This window comes from Haliotis rufescens, unplaced genomic scaffold (genome assembly GCF_023055435.1).
Source record: "Haliotis rufescens isolate VD_foot unplaced genomic scaffold, xgHalRufe1.0.p SCAF_7, whole genome shotgun sequence".
Classification (NCBI taxonomy): domain Eukaryota; kingdom Metazoa; phylum Mollusca; class Gastropoda; order Lepetellida; family Haliotidae; genus Haliotis; species Haliotis rufescens.
In genome coordinates, this window is record NW_025964361.1 from 19,823,495 (window position 1) to 19,830,269 (window position 6,775).

The following is a 6,775-nucleotide window of genomic DNA, read 5'->3' on the forward strand; positions in this document are numbered from 1 at the left end:
CCTACATTACCTCCACATTACCTCCACATTACCCCCACATTACTTCTACATTACCAACACATTACCCCTACATTACCCCCAAATTACCCCTACATTACCCCCAAATAACCCCCACATTACCTCCACATTACTTCCACATTACCCCAACATTACCTCTACATTGCCTCCACATTACCTCTACATAACCCCTAAATTACCCATATATTACCTCTACATTACCTCTACATTACCAACACATTACCCTTACATTACCCTTACATTAGCTCTACATAACCCCCACATTACCCTCACATTACCCTACATTTTCTTTACATTACCCCAACAGTACCTCCACATTACCCCTACATTACCCACACAATACCCATACATCACCCCTACATTACCCCTACATCACCCCTACATTACCCCTACATCACCCCTACATTACCCCATAATTACATTTACATTACCCCTACAATACCCCAACATTACCCCTACATTACCCCTACATCACCTCTACATTACCCCTACATCACCCCACATCACCCCTACCCCTAAAATACATTCACATTACTTCTACATTACCTTTACCTTTCCCTTACATTACCCACACAATACCTCAACTTTACCCTTACATTACACTTACATTACCTCTACATTACCCCTGCATTCCCCTACATTACCCCTACATTACCCCTACATTACCCCTACATTACATTTACATTACTTCTACATTACCTTTACCTTACCCTTACATTACCCACACAATACCTCAACTTTACCCTTACATTACACTCACATTACCTCTACAATATCCCTGCATTCCCCTACATTACCTAAACATTACCCCCAAATTACCTCTACATTTCGGGGCGGTCGGGTAGCCTAGTGGTTAAAGCGTTTGCTCGTCAAGCCGAAGACCCGGGTTGGATTCCTGACATGGGTACAACGTGTGAAGCCCATTTCTGGAGTCCCCTGCTGTGATCTTGCTGGAATATTGCTAAAAGCGGCGTAAAGCCAAACACACTCACTCACTCACTCACTCACTCACCTCTACATTACCCCTACTTTAACCCTACATTAACCCCAAATAACCTCTACATTACCCTCTACATCACATCTACATTACCCTTAAATTATACCTACATTGCCCTTACATTACCCTTACATTACCCTTACATTACCCCCACATTACCACTGCATTCCCTTACATTACTTCTACATTACCCCTACATAACCCTTACATTACCAGTTCATTACCCTTATATTACCCCTACATTACTCCTACATTACCCCAACATTACCCATACATTACATTTACATTACCCTTACATTACTACTACATTTCCCCTACATTTCCCCTACATTACCCCTACATTACCCTCACATTACTTCCTACATTACCCTTACATTACCCTCACATTACTTCCTACATTACCCCTACATTACCCTCACATTACTTCCTACATTACCCCTACATTACCTCTACATTACCCTTACATTACCAGAGTACATTACCCTTACATTGCCCTTACATTACTCCTACATTACCCCAACATTACCCATACATTGCATTTACATTACCCTTACATTACTACTACATTTCCCCTACATTTCCCCTACATTACCCCTACATTACCCTCACATTACTTCCTACATTACCCCTACATTACCTCTACATTACCCTTACATTACCAGAGTACATTACCCTTACATTGCCCTTACATTACTCCTACATTACCCCAACATTACCCATACATTACATTTACATTACCCTTACATTACTACTACATTTCCCCTACATTTCCCCTACATTACCCCTACATTACCCTCACATTACGTCCTACATTACCCCTACATTACCCTCACATTACTTCCTACATTACCCCTACATTACCCTCACATTACTTCCTACATTACCCCTACATTACCCTCACATTACTTCCTACATTACCCCTACATTACCTCTACATTACCCTTACATTACCAGAGTACATTACCCTTACATTGCCCTTACATTACCCCTACATTACCCCTACATTACCCCTACATTACCCTCACATTACTTCCTACATTACCCCTACATTACCCTCACATTACTTCCTACATTACCCCTACATTACCCTCACATTACTTCCTACATTACCCCTACATTACCCTCACATTACTTCCTACATTACCCCTACATTACCCTCACATTACTTCCTACATTACCCCTACATTACCTCTACATTACCCTTACATTACCAGAGTACATTACCCTTACATTGCCCTTACATTACCCCTACATTACCCCTACATTACTCCTACATTGCCCTCACATTACCCCTACATTACCCCTACATTACCCTTACATTACCCCTACATTGCCCCTACATTACCCTTACATTACCCCTACATTACGCCCACATTACCCTTACTTTGACCCTACATTACCCACATGTTATCCACATATTACCTTTATTTTACCCCTAAATAACCTTTACATTACTTTTACATACCGAGATAAATATTTGTGACAGGTTATGCAGGTTGGGTGACTGTGTAATTATCTAGCTACTCACATATATGCCTTTGGTGTCTTTTAACATGATAAGGACGATTTTATACACTAGATCCGCTAAATTCAATATATACTTCGATTTTGGATGTATATCTTCTATATCAAATGGAGAATCTCACCCGAGTGTCTTTTGATATCAAATATATCAACCCCAGTTGAAAAAAGTGGAAAAACTCAACGAGTGTCTATATATTTGATATCAAAAGACACGAGTGTGAGATCTTATTTATCATCCAACATCATTCGTGCAACTTTTTCCGTTTGTAGACAGTAATAAGCAGTGTCTTAAATGTAAAAAGTACTGCAAATAGCTTCAATAGCAGTGTCATTAGTGATGTCATTTGATTGTGACGTCATTGTTACCATGACGTCACAATCAAATGACATCACTAATGCAAAGCATTGTAACGCAATTTCATTGCAGCGATATCTACAATGTAGATATCGCTTAATCTCACGTCAGATGGTAATCAAATGTTCAAACTTGGAAATCATCATTGTCATTGACCCAGGTCCCATATAGCACACATAGATGTAGATTTTCAAGGGGAAGGTAATCTGTTCTCAATATCTTGTATTGCCACCATTAGAATCCAAAAACTGACGGACATCGTCGTCACATGTAAGTTATCAGATCCCTTATTGTGGGCTGGGGACTATTCACCTGCTCTTACTGTGGTGCTTGGGCCAACTGTAGGAGATTCTGAGGTTGTTACTGACGTGCTCGCAGTCGTTGATCCAGTACATCCAATAAATGTTCGATTGGGTTTAAATCTGGAGACCTGTTGGGTCATGGCAGGACCTGGATGTTATGATTCCTGAAAAATGCCGTTGTCAGTCTTGCCATGTGAGGTCGGGCGTTGTCATGTTGGAAAATGACTTTTTGCTGTTGCAAGATGGTAAGGGTGTGTGCCGTCAAATTCCCCAGAACTTGCACCAAGTCTGTTCTACGTGTGTAAGAGATAGCACATCATCATGCTACCACAACCAAATCTGTCCACATTCTGTATGCAGTTTCGTGTATAACGTTCCCCGCGACGCCTGTAAACACGACGTCTACCATTCGCACGGCAAACCATAAAACCTGACTCGTCACTGAACCAAAATCGCAGTTGTGGCCCTATTCTGTGACCTTGACACCATTGACGTCGCAGCTTGACGATGCAGGTGCGTCAAAATGACACCTCGAACTGGTCGTCTAGCGCGAATGCCTTCAGCGCTTAAACTGTTCCTCACTATCCTTCGCAATTCTGGTATTGTCATTGTAGAAGTGGCCGTCGTGTGCTTGGTGCTACGTGGAAAAAAATAGCTACGGCCAAAGATGGTTCTCCTGTGTATAGTCGGCCGATGGTGTTGTTGCGTTGGGCTTCCGTCAGCCGTTGTGTCATTTTTTCGCTGTTCATTTGCTATAAGATTCGGAAGCCATGCAAATGGAAACCCAACGATTTTTTATGGCCCAACAAGTGATTAACACGTGCATGTCATGTTGGTGTGTTTCGGCGCCAGGCTCTCACGTGGTTGTAGTTTTTACGATTTTTCCATCTTTTACACCAAATTTCTGCAGTACCTCTACCATGCAGAAATGACCGATTAATTTCAGTATTAATTTTGTATGGATGTCGGCAACACTTTCAGAAATTTACGATTTTACTACTTTTGCGGGGCTTTTTTTTTTTTGGAACACTAGAAATCGTTGTCAAAGTTCTCAGATGAGTTCATAGGAAAGAAAACTGGACTTTCTTCAGTTCAGTGCTTGCACGTTCTTGCAATAGACTAACATCTAGTCTCTGAAATGAACATATCTTACAGAAGCAGTTGTTAAATTAACTTATTAAAATATAAATAAAAGGAGCCCAGAGACTCTCTATGCTGCGGTAATCTAGACTTGCCAAACATTACAGACTTGCATGGGTTGTATTGGATATATTTGTCTCAGGGTCTGTATGACAGACTTCTTCTTTGAATTATTCGTATAGCAACATCAAATTTGAAATAGGAAGTTGGAAGACTTCTCGCATAATGACGTCACCTGCACACCAGCACATTTGACCCGCCCGGGCATGTTTTTCATACATCATATTGCATTATCAGTCAATGAGCATTGGGCCAATCAGATCATTTCCAAATGTAGGACATATATGAAACTATGTCGTACTGAACACAGCTACAAATATTTGTCGTCATCGTCGCGTCTTCCAGAAAGTGTTCGGTTGCCCTTACTAACTAATATAACAGAATAATGCAGTTCTAATTATCCCGTGATCGGAAGTTGACATTAGTGACATTTGTCTCGGCTGACAATCTGAGAGAGGCAGTGCCAAGTCGGTAGGTCGCCGATTGTTACCGACAGGAGGTAATCAATATCGTCCGCACTGCACGCACAGTCACCTGGCTCGGTTTTAGCATAATATTTTAATATCGACGGAAAACCGCTTGTGGTGGATTATGGTAAAAGCACTGATATGCGTCTCTCTTCTAATGAGGATTAGCTATCGAAAGTTATAAGATTTTATCAGGAAATTAAAAAAATATGAAATATTGATAACAATGAAGGTTGTGAAGGATCTGAGGACGGCACGTTCAGCAGAGAGTACGGTCTCTACCTCCTGGACAAAAGGTTTATTTACATTCCAAATGATGACTGTTGTATTTTCAATTTTTGCATGCAAAATATACAAGTATATATATATGCAACCTGTCGTGTTTCCAGTTAAAAACATCAGTGCTTCACATAACGTTATAAATAACTAAATGCTCGCTATTGTACATGTACTTCCTACTCTACATGAATCTCCTATTGTACATTGTATCTTCTATTCATGCGCAGTGCAATCCTTGCTGTTGTCTATAGTTTAACGTAATATCAAGCAGTGTTATTTAACTAGAAACATGACAGGTTGCATAAATATAATTATATGAATGTTGCACTTAAATGACTGTTTGATTGATAGCAAGAATGAATACACATGCTGGCGGCGTAGACCCACGAATGAGGCAGAGGTGATATTGAGATCAAGAGTTAATAGGAGTGTTTTTTTCTGTGCTATCATATATCCTATTACCATGACACTGATCCTTCTTGACAGTCATGTACAGTTTTATGTACAGTAATTGAAGCGTTTTACAGTGACCGAGACTGGGTTCACTGCACTGACCCGGGCTAATTCCCCGTTATAGTACCGTGGACGGGTGCCAAGCAATAGCGAGGAGTACTTGTATATTCAGTGTGAAATATAAGTGTCAGATTCTTTGAATTACCTTCATGATATCTTGACTCCTGGGTTCATGAATATTCATACCAGAAAGCGATTTATCATCCACCTGAAGGCTTCATACAACACGAAGAGTTTGGTTCTGTTTCGGGTAGTGAATATCAACGTGCGATATTCGCGGTTTGACATTTTGAGGGAAGATCTTCGTCTGATAAAGGGGCGCATGGATTGTCCCCGCCACATTACTAATATTATAACTGGGCTATTTGTTTAAAATGAAGGATGCTTAATGCACAGAAGAGTCAGTCTTTGATCAACACCCCACCACTCTCTCTCACACACGCACGCACGCACGCACGCACGCACGCACGCACAACTACAAATTACGGCGTGTCAATTACAGACTATCACATTACACATACAACATGATCATAACTTCTGGACGAGTGAAGGATGAGCTTAGAGCTGATGATTATCCCAGTTCGACTGATTAATCCAGCAGAAGTAACAACACATGCATTCCCGCCACACTCAGATCAACCTCGAGATATGCAACATAAACTACAATCTTTTCCTAACAAACGTGTGCCTGGAACTGCTGCTTGTAAGGACTTAATATCCCGTCAAAGGGAGATCACTTGGGGCCGGACACTTGAAAGCCCTGCAGTCATCGGTAAGGTAATTGTCTTGAACATTACGACCAATAAACTTATTGATGCCTGAATTTCGTATTTGACAACGGCTTGTCGGCTGGCATCAAATAAATCCTGTGAAGTTTTAGACAGGTACCCGTTGATGCTGCATGCAGAGACGACAGTTTCCCCAAATGTAATTAGCAATTCAAATCGGTGTGAGGCCAGCAATATAGGTGATCTCATATGGTGGTACTCCCCTTTGTGGCCTGGGTCGGCTTGCGGCTGTCCACTTCTTTGTCCACCTCCGAAATGATAAACGATTCAAATGTCCATTGCGTTTTTTCATCACTGGTGCATGATGCAGGTTTAGTTCAACGTCTTGGACG